Source organism: Sarcophilus harrisii, chromosome 2, assembly GCF_902635505.1.
Source record: "Sarcophilus harrisii chromosome 2, mSarHar1.11, whole genome shotgun sequence".
NCBI classification, from domain to species: Eukaryota; Metazoa; Chordata; class Mammalia; order Dasyuromorphia; family Dasyuridae; genus Sarcophilus; species Sarcophilus harrisii.
This window is the reverse complement of record NC_045427.1, coordinates 644846347-644862328: the sequence shown is the minus strand read 5'-3', so window position 1 is coordinate 644862328 and position 15982 is coordinate 644846347. Positions and strand designations below refer to the sequence as shown.

The 15982-nt window shown below is 38.9% G+C and overlaps 1 long non-coding RNA gene across 1 annotated transcript in view; it reads right to left on the bottom strand.

Moving 5' to 3' along the window:
* The window catches only part of LOC116421193, a 34790-nt gene extending 19753 nt beyond the window's left edge, over positions 1-15037 (bottom strand). The window contains exon 1 of the long non-coding RNA XR_004231492.1: positions 14914-15037. This is a non-coding gene — a long non-coding RNA (uncharacterized LOC116421193). The remainder of the gene's footprint in view (positions 1-14913) is intronic.
* Positions 15038-15982: the final 945 nt, after the last annotated feature.

The following is a 15982-nucleotide window of genomic DNA, read 5'->3' as shown; positions in this document are numbered from 1 at the left end:
TTTCATGTCTTGTAGTCAAAGAAAGGAGGAATTATTTCATAGAATCTAAGAGTTGAAAGGGATAACTAAAATCATAGAGAATTCCTTATATGATATTCCCAACAATAGTCATTAAAGGAAGTTTAATAACATGCTGAAAAATATCCAGGTAACAAGTATCAGAAGCACAACTGGAACCCAGGTTCTCTAACGCTAAAGCCAGTAATTCCTCTGCTATAATGTATATGTAGCCTTTCCCTAGGAGCAAAACTGAGGTTGAGATCTAAATCCTTTGATCCCAAATGCAAGACAATCACTGCCATATCTGATTTTCTGCTTAAGAGCAGCACAGAATCATAAGTGACTAAGAACTTATCCATAAAATTTATCTTCTGTTTCTTCCTTATTGTACAAGGATGACCCTAGATTGAAAAAGTTCGAGCATCTAGAATCTGATAAAGGTACTGTCTCAAAGGCATGCTAAATCAGCTTTTCAAAAAATAGCCTTGCCTTTGTCCTCCTACCCCAACTCACTGGTCCTGATGCAAGAGTAGGGGCAGTCCTTGTTCTTTGTTCTCACATCTGGACTCTTCATCTCCCTCCATCACTAAGTAACCATCCCTCTTTTGAGTTTCCCTTCATCCAAAGCATCAACAAATCCAGATGTTTGTGACATTCATTGCTCAACCCCCAGAATATTTCTCTTTTTCCAATGAGTTTAGTACCCATCTTCCTCTCGAACCCAATTCCTACTCGTATACTAGGGGAAATTAACATACATTATGAAGTTCCCTAATTTTTCAGTTCCTAAATCTACTCACCTTCCATGACCTGTTTCTACTCTACTTCAGCTTTATAAGGGAAGGCCTTAGTTTTGTTCTTCTGATCATCAATGACTATTCCATTTCCAAGATTAAGGATTCTGAAAATCCATTACATGATTGTAATCATTTAATATCATCTTATCTCTTATTGCACCCCAGTATGCCTAAACCTTCTCTTCATTCTTTGTGAAGAGATCTTTCCATTCCCCTTCCCCAAAACTACTCCAATTATTACTACTTTCCCTCTGAGATTACCTTCTAAGCCTCCATAGATATTAATTCTGAGCTTCCCAAAGGCAAGGCTTGTCTGACCAACTGGTATTTATATCATCAATGCTTAGATCAGTGCCTTGTACATAGTAAGCATTTAATTAGTTCTTATCAACAACTGACTTGTTGACCAACTGAACATCAATTATGATTCACCTTCTATGTGTTATCTTCCCCTTCATCCATTTTTTTCTGATTAAATATTTAAGCTACAATCAACAATATTCCATTATCCTGTTTGTTCCCTTTGATATATCTCTATTGACTACAGTTGATTGCCACTATATGGCTGGACAAGCCTCAACAGCCATAGAAGTTGTGTGAAGAAATACCAGCTAATGTCTCCTAAAGAGAAAAAAAAGATGATGTCTCATGCAAGTTCCTATCTTAACCTTGTTCTCTCTTTTTAAAAGAAGTCTGGTCAGACAAATGAGAAAAAATGGAAAACTGTAGGTTATTTCAAATAAAACATAATAAAAAGTAGAAAATTGAAACCATAACCCTAGTTAAAAAGCCATCTTTTCATAAAATAGAGACTGACAATCAATACATAAAATAAACTCCAAAAGCAAGTTCACAGATTTTCTAAAAAAGTTCAACTTCAAAGAATACCAATCCCCAAAGCAAATGTGATACTGGCAGGCTTAGAGAGGATGGTTGGGAAATGTTGAACATTCCAAATATCCCCACATGGAAATAAGGAGTAACTCGACCTTGCGGATGCTTTGTAAGCATGCATCGTCCCATAGAATCTTAAAGTTACAACTGGGAGAGACTTTAAAAGTCATTGGGTACAACCCCTTCATTTTACAAAGGTCAAGAGATGCGGAGTGACTTGCTCAGGTCCACACAGAATTCTAACCCAAAGCTTCCCAACTTTAAGCTGTGTGCTATAGCCACCACATTTACTAGAGCTTAAAGCACTGCCTGCTTTAGGATATTTAGTACCTACTCCTCAATGGGGTGAGGAGGGGAGTTAATAAAATTATCCTTTCCAAATGAACCCATTCCTGTCCTCCATTAAATGACCTAACCAGAATCTCTTCTAATCATAGGCAGGACTTGGGCCCAGGTTCCCCGAGTTTAAAGGAGGATCTCTATTCTCTATGCCATAATTCTAAGTGCCAAATCTCCATTTGACCATCACAAATCCAACAATGTTCAGCAGCCCTGGCAGGCCTCTAAATGTTTGTTTTCTAAGATTTTTTGGACAAAAGAAGAATCATTTACCTTCAGAAAGGTCACAGGCAGTGTTCCATCAGACTTAGGGGATGTTACATTTCAAAAAACAGCTGCCTAACATTTACATGGGGCTAGAAATGTGTAGCAAGGTGGTGCAATAGGGAAGAGAGTGCAGGACTGTTAAGTCAAGTGGAACTAGATTCTGATTCCATCTCTGATACCTACTAGCTGTGAGACCCTCAACAAAGACTAAACCACTCCATGTCCTCAGGCAACTCTCTGAAACCATAAATTACCAAGAAGTTGTGGACTTGGATCAATAAAGGAAATCTCCATACTAGGAGTTGAATACTGACAAAGTCACTGGAAATATAGCAAGAGAAGGACTGATTTATTTTTATCACTTCCCCAATTCTCAGTGTATAGTAGGTGCTTAATATGTGCTTTCTTATTAATTTGCTTTTAAAATCACCCTGTGAAGCAAATACTACAGTTATTGTGATTCCCATTTTACAAAAGAAGAAACTGAGGTTGAGTGACTTGGCCAGAATCTACACTAGTTTTGGAATAAGAAGTTAATCCTAATTCTTCCCTACTCCTGTTCCTGGTCCTGAATTCTATCCTTAAAGTTATTTTCTCAACTCTGGTGGGTTGTTGGACCCAAGTTTAACTGATGTGTTCCTTCCATTAAGGACTTACTCTTTGAGCCTAAAACAAAATTTCACAATATAATTGGCAAACCAGGTAGCATTTCCAAATTGCTCTTTTGTCAAGTAATAATAATAATTCACTCAATCCAAAATTAAATAATAGCCTATTGCATGCTATATATATAACAATGTAATTGAATTAATTATAGCCAGCCTTTTTTGAAGAGAATTCTTAATATTTGCAAAGTACTTTACAATGATTGCATTTGTTTTTCACAACAGCACTGGGAAGTAAGGAAATAAATAATAATGATGATGATGATGATAATAACTCATAATAATATCAGTACTGAATAAGCAAACAGCTTTGAAGGGCAAAAGTACTCTGATCAATGCAATGAGTGACCATGGTCCCAAAGGTCTGGGATGAAACATGTTCATGCTACTCACCTCTCACAGAGGAATGATTGAACTAAGTACAAAATAATGAGATGCATATTTTGGGACATGTTCAATGCAAGAATTTATTTTGCTTGACTCTGCATATTTGTTATAAACATTCTGTTTCTCTCTTTTTTTTCATTTGTGGAGGATGTGGGAGGAAGAAAAATCAATATCATTGAAATCTATAAAATTGAACTCATAATTTCAAAAGGGAAACTTGGGCTGTTGGAAAAAAAACAGAAAGCAGCTGAGGTGAGGTACAGGAGACACAGGGGTAGGTAATCTCAGGAAATGATCAGCAAGCTCTGGAGACAACCACTTCTAGAGAATGGTAAAATTAGAATCCAGATCCCTATGGGTTCAGAAATGAGTAAAAGGACAGAAGGTGGAGTCAAGGAGTATAGACAGTTCATTTTTAAACAATGGAATGGCACTAAGGGATGCCTCAATGAGAAGAGGAAGCAAAGCAAAGAATGACCAGGTCTGCAGGTAGAAGAGGACAAAGGAAACATCTGAGATGGACAGGAAAGCCAATCTTGGCCCACTTTATCACTTTTCCCAGGGCCAGTACTGTGCCTGGAAACTCAGCCCTCAGTCACTGTCTTAAGCAAAGTCTCTTCAATAAGAATTGAATAAAGCCAAGCAAACAAGGTTCATCAAAGTCACAAAAGAATAACTATACTTGTTATATCAGAAAAGGAAATATACCCCAAGGTAAGTTCCATTCATAAGCCACTGAATGGCCTCTCCAGATTTTTCAAAGTAAGAAGGATACTAGAGTGAAAAATATGCTGGATTAGGAGCCAGATATCCTAGGTTCAAATCTTAACTCTGCCATCTATTTATTATCTGGGTGACCTTTGCTTGGCAATTCTACCCCATCTCTTTAAGCCTCAGTTTCCTCAGCTATAAAATGAGGGAGCTAGAGGCAGATGATACAGTGGGTAGAGCACTGACCCTGAAGTCAGGAGGACCTGATTTCAAATCCAGCTTCAGACACTTAATACTTTCTAGCTATATGACTCTGGGCAAGTCACTTAACCCCAATTGCCTCAGATTTTCTAGATCTAGATTTTCTAGACCTCTAATTTTCTAGATCTATTATCCTATTATAATGAGAATGCTATAAAATCTAGCTTCCATGAGTTCCAAAGAGCTTGATGTGCATTACATACTTATTTTTTTTAAATACTCCCTACTGTTCCTCCCCATCGAACTCCCCACACAAGTACATACATTGTCTCACTCCCTGAGAAGGAAAGAAGCTAGTTCAAGTATCAGAGCCTGTAGCAGTGTGGCTATTTTAATATCTGTGCTTGAATAACTCTTGTGCTTCTTATCATTTCCAGTACAGTAATCAAATATCTGTGGAAATCTGATTCACTCAATGTATTTCAAGAGGACAGAGTTTGGGAAATAAATCAGTATGGCATCTGCATCTTTATGGGTTCGTTATGACCATATCTGTAGCCGCACAGGAGAAACTCTTTGGTAGATAGGAAGGACCAAATAGAGCATGAAAAGATTTAAATTCTAAACACCCAATATTTCATGAATGTAAAGCATGGACTTAGGACAGACCAATGCTGGGTCAAAATGGGCGCATAAAGGAACCGGGCAAGTTATGGAATTGGGTACAAAATTGGGAAGGGGGAGAGAGATATACTTAGAGTCAACTATAAAACTTAGAAAGTGGACATCAGGGAAGGTTAGATCTGCAAGGAGTTGATGGCATCCAACCTTCTTAGTTCATAGACAAGGAACTGAATGCAAAAGAAAAAATCTGACAGGCCCTAAATCACACAACTCAATCAATCATTGGTCACTTATTAAGGCCCTCTTGTCCAATAGAAGTGTAGAAGAGATCCAAGTATGATGAATAATACAATGCCCAAGAATCTGGCATTCATGAGGCACTTCCTACTAAAAAGACACTTTGTCATAAATAGAATAAAAATGAGTAAAATGAACATAACTATAAGGTAATTAAATATAAGGTAACTAGGCAGTGGGTAGCAGTAGTTCGGGGATTTGAATAACCTTCCTGTGGAAGGAGGCATTTGAGCTGCATCTTGAAGGAGAGGAATTTTAGAGGAGGGGGGAGAGTGAGAAAACAATGCATCCCAGGCATAAGGAACTGAACAGAGACAGCATCCATCCCAAGATCACCTGATTCCAAGTCCTCTTTCCTCTACATCAAGCAATGGTTCAGAATTAAGTGGGAAAATCAATGAGTATCCAGGCATAGGGGACAGAACAGAGCCAGCATCTGTTCCAAGATCACCTGATTCCAAGTCCTATTCTCTTTCCCCTATATCGTGCAATGATTCAGAATTAAGTGGGAAAATCAATGAGTATCCATGTTTAGTTAGTCTGACAGTCTGAAAAATCTCTGGCTTTCTCTTTTCAAAACCTCTCTATGTCAGAAATGTCTCCTCCCTCCCTCTGCTTGGTTTTCCCATCCGGCTGAGTCTCAAGAATCTCTCATCTCTAGAATCTGTCTTAATTGGAAACTTGCAATTTCACAGTTCATTACAACTTACCTGTCAGTGACAACAGGGAAAGGAATCAAACCAGACACATCTAAGCAAGACTCTGCCATTCTCTGGAAAGCACCTGGGCCTCTTCCACAATGTTTGTGGGGGGACAAACCAGCTGTGCCCACAAAGAACAGTGAGAGGAGCCACAAGTGGACTTAACTTAGCTCCCAGGGTCACCAAGAGGATTAGAGATGGAGAGTTGAAAGGAACTTTAGGATCCATGGCATCTTGAAGATATGGAAAATGAGGTATGGAATCTAAAATAAGAAGATTCTTGCAATCATCTTTTCTCTTTCCCCTTTGCTTCCATATCAGCTTAGTCCAAGGCCCCTGGTATACTTGGGGCCTATGATTAACTCCTAGCCCCCTTGTCTTTTAAGAGGCTGCACGTATCCTTGCCCTTCCCTGAATGCTTATATATCTCTATTTCTACATGGCTCTAGTTAAGAACCTTTATTCTGTGTGCTAAAATGTGCCAAGTAAAGTTCTCACAGCATCACTGGTTGGTTTGTTTCTTCTGTAGGATCCCCAGTGCATCTTAATTAGACCTATAAAGACACACTGAACACTGTCTGGGCTTTGGCCTACTCCATGGAAAAGAAGTAGTCCACTTTGGGAACAAAAGGATCCTCTTGGTTAGAATACAAGCTTCCCTTCCTAAATGGTAGAGTTAGTGCTTACCACACACAAGATAAAGATGTACAATTTATGATGTGCTACTTTAAAATCCTAACTCTAGCTCAGCTACAGAGATTAAGAATATTTTTGTATCTGTATACTAGGGGCTAGTTCTCATCCTTATAAAGGGATAAGCAAAATGCCTATGGCCAAAATATCAAGTCACCATAGGGAACGTAATGATAGGGGACCACTGAAGGAACTGATATTGGGATTTCTAGAAGGATAGTCCCAGCACCCAAACTAAAGACAGTTTTAGAGTAAGTCTCCCACCCCTAAGGCAAAGTGAGACCACAACCTTGCCTTACCCAGTCTTGGAAATAGCATCTGATCCTATTATCTGGAATCTCTTGCCGCTATCTCCATCACAATTCAAAAGGCAAGAAGAAGTAAGGCAGATAGAGGAGTGACCTTCATCTGTTTCACTATCTATTCTGTTCCCTCAGAGTTCTGAGTCATTTTTGTACTGGGGGCATGAAACATAAAGAACCATGAAATCAACTTTGTAGTCAAAAATGTGAAAATAACAAGAACTAATTAGCAGATTCTTTTGATGGTATTCTTAACTGACTTTTGTACTGATGGAGCAGCTAGGTTAAATTTTTGCCCTCTCAGCATTTTGCTACTCTGAAACAAAGCCCTGATTCCCACTCCTTGGTTACCGACGCGATTCCTGGATTGCTTGTTCCTTGAATTTCCAAATAAGTCCCACCTACAGGTGTGAATTGGAGCATAAATAATCTTTAGACTTTCCTCCTTTTCAGCAATCTAAGAATTTGTTTATAGAATGCAGGATTTTGCCATCCACTTTCCCCCAGACATCTTTCCTGCTCAATCCATTCCACAGGCTTACTGCCTCACTGGAGCTTTCTGCAGTCTGGATCCTCAAGGCATCACTGAACACTGCGAATGGATTTTGGAATACTGCTATGAAAGCATACTGCATGGAAAAGAAGCAATCCACTTTGGGGATAAAAGGATCCTCTTGGTTAGAATACAAGCCTCCCTTCCTAAATGGTAGAGTTAGTGCTTACCACATGCAAGATAAAGATGTACAATTTATGATGTACTTAGAAAAAAGATTTGATCATCAAAACCAGAACTGCAAGAAACTTCAAGGATCTTATAATTTTTCGTGGCTTCAAGTCACCTGGACCCACATAAAAACGATTGAGGACCTTCCTCAGGGAGTTTTTGTTTCTCCATCAGTATTTTCCAAATTAGAACTAAACACACCCTAATATTATTATGAAAATAGTTTTGACTTCACAAACTCTTGAAAGGATCTCAGGGACACTCAAAAATACCCAGATTACCCTTTGAGAACCACCATCTAATCCAACCTCTTCATTTTACATAGGAGGAAAGTAAAATCAAGAAACACTTAAGTGACTTGTGTGAGGAAACACAGGTGGGATGTGGCAGAGTGAGGATCTGAATTCAGTTCCTACCTTTGGATATCCCATATTTTATGCTACCTTATGATACATTTCCCCAATGCTCCAAAACTCCCCTCCAAACTAGATTCAGAAAAGGGTATGAGGAAGATACTAAACTCCCCAGAGAGGGGAAGAGATCATAGAAAGACATCACAGAAAAGTCCCCAGATGAGATGAGTTACTGAGGTGATCCTTAAAAACCAGGTGGATTTTCAATGAATGAACACAAATTGGGACAAAGGCAGGATTGTAGACAGAATAAGTTCCAATGAGATCACTTTTCTGTGGTTGCAGAGCTGTCACAACTGATCAATAAATCAACAAAAAGTATCTATACAGATTCTTTAAAATTACAAGGAAGATTACAAAAAAGACATTTGCATGATAATTGTTAAATATTTTAAAGCAATAGCAAATTGAGCATAATAGAATTACAATTTCATGTGCAATCATCTTTTTTATTATGCTATGTTATGGAAATTCTAGTTTTATTCCATAAATTAAAAATAAATAAATTTGTCATTTATTTGTCATGTAATTTGTCAAGTAGAATAGAATTATGATGTACTCTCAAGGACCTCTACGATATTGACAATTCAGGAATCCCTTTGGAAGTAACCCTGGATCACTCTGCCACCAAGAGTCAGTAAGAGAAAGCAAATCAGACCCACAATGCTTTAGAATATAGTGTTCACAATAAATTCTCGGTAACTAACTGACTGATTGACTGACTGATGGTTGACATGGGGAAGCAAGACTGGATTTATGATGTAGCCAAGATTAATCCATCTTGAAGATATTGTATGGGGACTAATGGGAAAACTGACTCCATAGGTTTTTCTCCTACCTATGTGGATATTTTGACTTCATCTCAGCCTGGAACTCCCAAACAAGGGAAGTTTGGGTCCCACCTCTAATTTGATTGAACAAACATCAGCTCGATACCTCCTTTCAAAATCCCCTGTCCCTCCCTGTGCTGACTTTTTCGGACAGTCCCATTTCTGTAGGAGAAAACGCTGTCACTTTTTCATTGGGACATTCTCTTTAAAGCAGAAGAGATACACCATCATATATAAAAGAACCTGTGCCTTGAGCTGAGCTGTGAAATATCCCTCCCAGGATCTGCAGGGCTGCTGCCACTGAATCCCCTCTAGTCTCCAGCACAAGTCACTTTCATTTCTGCTCCCAACCAAGAGGACCTCAACTGCTGCTGTGGCTTTAAGAAGCTAGGTCTGTTTCTTTTCTGGCTCCAGGTGATTTTTCATTTTAATGCAGATTTCCAGGCTTGTAAATGCTGCAAATGCAACCAAGCCTCCAGTAATTTGGGCTTTCTCTGATAGGATTATGTTCTGCCACTGGTAAAGAGCTGGCTTCTCCCCTAATCAGTCTGCTCCCAAGAGGGGAGCTGAACTTGTTCCCAAATGGGGACCACACAGTCACAGAGTACATGGGAGGCCTTGTAGGTGCTTAATAAATGCTTTATGTTGGACTGTCTTTGGGAGGAAGAGAAGTAGATTTAGAGGTAGAGGACCAGAGCACAAATCTTGGCTCTCCCCCTTACTAGTTGCATGAATTGAGATAAATCATATCCTTTTTCCCTTGTTTGTCAGAAGATGGGGTTCTACTAAATAACCTCAAGGGATCAGAGAATTAAAGATACCTCAGAGGCCATCTCCACTTAACAAATGAGAAACTGATACCCTGAAAGGTTGATAATAGTGATACTAAAAACAACACTACTAGTATTTATATAGCCCTTTACATTTTTCAAAGCACTCTATTTAAGTTTTTTCATTTGATCTTTATTACACCCCTGTAAAAAAATATGCTATCACCACTCCCAATTATGCAATTTGGAAACTGAACTGTGATAGGCTAATAACCAGTTCTCTGAAACTTTAAGACACACTTTTGAGTTTAATCTACAATATTCACATTTTTCTCTACCTCTTTTTTAGGAATTTAACACATCAACAAACCAAGTCCTGATTTGTAATGTTTGCCAATTTCTGCAATGTGAATGCTCACACTAGAATTTTAACAACAAGCTCTCAGGAGCTTTTATGGACTCCGGCACATGTTTGGAACTGAGGTGGAAAGATTAAGTCACTTGACCAGGGTCACACAGTCAGTAGGTTTTGAGGTAAGATTGGAACTCAGGTCTTCCTTCCATCAAATAGTCTGCCCATTGAGTATCTTGTCTAAGATAAGTTAGCAATAAGTGGCAAAGTCAGACTAAGGTTACAGACTAAGGTTAGATTTCTGAGACTCTTTCCATTCCATGATATTACCTTTCTAAGGTCTTTTCCAGCTCCAAGTCCTTCAGCAGTCCCATGAATTAGAACCCATTGGTAGAATTCATAGATCCATAAGATCATTGATTCAGAGCTGAAAGGACCAAGAAAAATCATCTCTACTCCAACTTCCTATTCCAGATGAAGAAACAGATAGGGTAGGTGATTTACCCATGTTCACAGAGCTGAGCCAAGATTCAGCCTCAAACCTTTTTTCTCCTCCAAGGTGAGTGCTCTTTCCAATGTCACACCCTACCTCCCCATCATCTGAGTCTCCCAAACCAATTAAATGCCTTCACAAGCAGAATTCTGGCTACATTAACACTGAACCTCCTCTCTAGGGAAAAACCCTCAGAGATAGAACTGGAAATTCTTCCACTTGCTGCAAATTTCATTGGGCTAAAGTGAAGAATGCCACAGAAGACCAATCACCCCTGCATTTGCACAGGGAAATAATACCAAAGGTCACCTCACTACATGGTCAAGGCACCCCCCTATCTGCAGCCTTAGAAGGTGCTAAAAGCAGAGGAAAGGGGGGGTTCCAGGAGAGGGGCAACAATGTACGAGTGAGGGGGATATTCTATGGATGGTCTTTTCTCCTGGTATGAGCCAATGAGGGTCCACTATGGGATAGAAGTAACTTCCACATTGCATGTCTCCATCTAAGAGAAATCTTCAATTACCCATTGCTTATTATAATTCTGAGGAAAGTCATTCAACAAAAAGACAGACCTGATTCAGAAAGTAAGTGACTCATCTAAGATGACTTAGGTAGGCAATGAAAAAGGTGAAACAAAACCCTAACTTTCCTGACCTCTTTCACAGGGCTTATTTTCAGCTCTGTTTTTATTTGAAACCAGAAACTGTTTTTACGATAATGATTTAAGGGGTGTTTATTGCCTGCCCGGGGATAGACTTAATACCTGTCTGTATTAGAAGCATCTGTTTCCATCTTCATCTGGGCTCAGATACAACTCCCAAACACTGATATCAGGAATGATTATGATCTCAGACAACACAGACCAACCTTGTCTCTTTGAATAGCATCTTTAGTGCCTCATTTTCTTAGGGGAGCATGCAGAAATACCTAATGATTCTCTAAGTGTGAGTTTGGGGAAACAGCTCCGAGAATCCATCCTTCAGCTCTGTTGTTTCCATGTAGCGGTAAAAGGTACTTAGTGACAAATAATACTGTACTACAAATATGAAGCACAATGGCCCAGGGAAGAGGAAGTAGTTAGGTGACTCATGTCTGTGTCAAGGAGCTAGCAGTCTCAGGAACAAGAACATTTTTTTAAAGGTTATTTTCTGATAACTTGAGGCACTCATAAAAATGGGTTTCCACTTAAGATGTTCAATTTCCTCCTGCTTGCTTTTTTTTTTTTAAGTGTTTGCCAGGCCTTGAGATGGCCTTATTCCCCTAAGAATATAAATAGAGATGTCAGGAAATAGCTGTGCTACGAGTTGGTTAAACAGGTTGGAACTTCAGATGGTCAGTTTTGGAGCTGATGACAAGCTGAAGAGGGAGGGGAAATGTTCAGCTAAGTTCTGTTCTTCCCTCTGATTTGTGTATTTGAAGAAGGATGCGTGACATTGGGTTATGCAAGAAAGACGTAATGGCTGGTTAAATATCACAGATAGCTATGGACACTTTTTATTCTCAAATCAGCTTTCAAAGACAAATTTGATTCAGGGGGATTTTTTTGGTAGGGGAATATTACTTACGAATCTTGGACACCATGGGGTCTCTACTGGATGGATTCCCACTAAAAGATAGGCCACAGGAGAGCTCCTGAATGATAAGGGGGTATCAGATCATTTGAGAGTTTCTTATTATTTAATTAAGTATTAAGCACAGTTGTTTCTGACAGATGAGGTAAACACAGGTACCAAGTAGTCCTTTAAAAATTAGTGTTCAGCAAAATAACTGTATGGATATGTATACATACATTGTATTTAACTTATACTTTAACATATTTAACATGTATTGGTCAACTGGCCATCTGGGGTGGGGGGGAATTGGAACAAAAGGTTTGGCAAATGTTAGTGCTATAAAATTACTCATGCATATATCTTGTAAATAAAAGACTATAACAAAAAAGAAGAAAGAAAGAAAGAAAATAAAGAAAGGAAAGGAAGGAAAGAAAGGAAAGGAAGGAAAGAAAGGGAAGAAGGAAGGAAGGAAGAAAAGAAAGGAGGAAGGAAGGAAGGAAGGAAGGAAGGAAGGAAGGAAGGAAGGAAGGAAGGAAGGAAGGAAGGAAGGAAGGAAGGAAGGAAGGAAGAAAGGAAGAAAGGAAGAAAGGAAGAAAGGAAGAAAGGAAGAAAGGAAGAAAGAAAGAAAGAAAGAAAGAAAGAAAGAAAGAAAGAAAGAAAGAAAGAAAGAAAGAAAGAAAAATAGTGTTCAAAGGCACCATCTCAGTCTTCTTAGCAAGAGTTAGATGACAATTTGTTGGGAAAGTTGTAAGGGGGATTCTTTTGCAGGTGTAGTTTGAACTATATAAGTCCTGTAGAGTCTTTTATGTCTCATCTTCCATGACCCCATGAGTGTGCAGCTCCCAAAGTTGTTGGAGATATTATGCCCAGGGTCTTCTCAGAAGAGCTCAAGAGAATACCTTGACTCTGAATCCACTAAAGACATGCTTTCTATTTCTAGAGCAGAGCTTCTTAATCTAGTATCTGTGAACATTTTTAGATATATTTTGATAACTGTATTTCAATACATTTTATTTTTTTGTAATCTTGTGTGTTTAATCTTACATCTTTTTTTTTTTAAAAAACCACCTTATTCTGCAAAAAGGTCCATAGCCTTCATGAGATAAGTGCATGATACAAAAAAGATTAAGAACTCCTGCTCTAGAGAGAGAGTTATTTCATGAGATTTAACAGGCACACTGGCCTCATGGGAAATTCTTAGTTCAATAATTCAATTTAAACTGACATCTACCAGTACGTGGACCACCAGGAAAAATGTCTAGCTTAGTGTCAAAAATGTTACTTATGTAATGAAAACACGATTCTTAGTAATAACCCTTAAGGCACACACACAATTATTGGGAGGCATTGTGAAACTGAAAAGTGTACTGAATTTGGAAGCAGGGAACATGGATTCTAATCCAATTTGTCATTTGCTATCAATAGGACCTTGGGCAGGTTATATCCCCTTAATATGATGCCTCAGTTTCATCATCTGTAAAATTACAAGAACTAGATGAGCTCTGGGATCTAAATTTCTAGATTTATATGTATCTATTTTCTAAAGGAAAATGGCAAGTAATTATTGCCTTAAGGTCTAGTTGAGCATGCCTTGTCAGGACAAGTCCTAACAGGAAAAAGGCAAAAAAATAAAATAAAGGGAAAGTAAAAAATTATTTGTCCTTATCCTGCCAGCCAGAACACTAGCTATTCTTTTTTGTAATAATTATAACTTTTTTATTGACAGAACCCATGCTTGGGTAATTTTTTACAACATTACCCTTGCACTCACTTCTGTTTCAACTTTTCCCCTCCCTCCCTCCACCCTCTCCCCCAGATAGCAAGCAATCCTATACATGTTAAATACGTCACAGTATATCCTACACTAGCTATTCTTCATGGATTGTTGTTGTCTTTTGTTCTAGAAGAGGATCATGACCTCAGGAAAGTGATTCCATGACATGAAAATAAGTTTGATGTAAATGAGGGAGGGCTGTACACAGTCACCAATTTCTCACTTCCTTCTCCTGAGCCATCTGGGTCCAATGGTAAGATAAAGATCAGGATGACTAGAGATGGCTCTGGATACAGTGGGAGACTTTCCTTGGCCTTTTTTAAACTAAGATTTTTCCCAAGTTTCAGTTTGAGTGAGGAGATATCCATTTGGTCATTAAAGCTAAGTAAGAAATGAGGTAAAGAATGGCCTCTTTTATCTAGTCAAAAAAAAAAAAAATCAACGTGGGAGGGGAAGATCCTCAGAGTTTCTGGCCAAAAGAGAAACAGTTACTATTTACTCAGAGGCAGCTGATACATAATGTCGACCAATCATGAGAGTTATAGTGATTTGGATTTAAGACATGGTCCTTAAAAAAGAAATCTAGTCTGTGAATCCCAAAATACCTTGCAAGATTTAAGGGTTCAAAATTTGTTTCTTTGAGTAGTGTACCCACTAGTCAAGATATGATACCCCACGTGGATAGAGGGAGAGGAAGGAGGCTAGGCAAGAAAAAGAAAAGAAAGGAAGAAAAAAGAAAAGGAAAGGAGGAAGGAAGGAGCTGCTTTGAACAACTGGAAGTGGCCAATTGGGTCCCCAAAGAGCAGCTAGTACCACTTACAGATTATTGTTTATCCTTTATTCTCAAAGTAGACTAATGACATCATTCATTAGGGAGGTGAGGCCATAACATGCAAGTGAATTGGAGTTAACTGAGGGAGGGCTGTTCAAAATCTTGAGCCTCAGTTTCTCCTCCTGAGCCTTCTAAGCCCAATGGCAAAACACAGATGTGGACAACTGATGGCCCCCAGTAATACATTTGCTGATAAATTGAATGAATAAAGGTGTGAATCCCTGCCTAGAACTCTACTCTAGAGAGGCAAACTTGGGTGTTTTGAAATGGGAAATCATTCTAATCATGACTCACAGGAGGGAGAGAAGCAAGGAAGGTAGCCAGAGACTTAGGTCCTGAATCCCCAGATTCATTCATGCAAAGCCAATGAAATGAGCCCTCTTGGAGTCTCAATTATCTGCAGACCTCAAGAGCCTAATGCAGGTCTGTGGGAAGAGTTAGGTGCTGAAGCACAGGCTGTGAGTGTAACAATGGAAAGTCATTCTTAGTGGCTATGAGGTCATTTCTAGTTCTGAGCCAGATGATCTTAAAGGCCATAGGGGTGGGGAAGTCTCCCACACAGAAGGAGTGGGTAAGGAATCTTCAAGGTGAATTAAAGCCGCTCTGCTCAGTGACAACTGCTACTACCCCACCATGGTCCATAAAGAAGCTCAGAAGCTACCCTGCTACAATAAAACAGACCAGAAGACAAAACTCTAAAGTTTCTGCTTTCCTGAACTTCCAGTAGAGAAGAAGAGAACACTGAAATATTGTAAAAGAAGGAATCATCTCTTAATTACTTTACCAGAGCTTAATTAGCCTTAAAATTATGCCTCTATGCCTTGATCCTAACTCCAGCCACTCATTCTTCTACATAGGAGAATTGAATAGGATTGGGGATTGAGTAAGTGGGGGATCCCATCATCTGAAAACTGTGGCCTTTCATTAGGATGGCAGAATTCTACTAATTAGATAAGTCTAGGCTTCAGAGCTGAGAATTAGGAAATATAAGGAATAAACTAAAAGTGAAATAAATCTTAATGGAGAGGCAAACCCAGATAACCAAAAAGTTCAATTCCAAAAGGATATTTAGCTTAAGAATATATGAAGCCTACTTATCTCCCAAAGAAGTATTTTAAATTACTCTGTGTTTTAAAGAGTGTAGCCCTTAGGACAGAGATTTTTCTGATGAAAGAGAAAAGCCTGTACTAGTCCAAGCACCAAAAGGAGCAGGCAAAAGGATCCTTAAGGGGAAACTCCCAAGAAAGTTAGTTGATTGGTTACTCTCCTAGATCCCTAGTTTAATGGCTTAGTGTGGTAAAGATTTCTGGTCTTCTAAAAGCATTGGAGAAAACTTCTGGACTCCAAGCTAAAAAAGCATGGC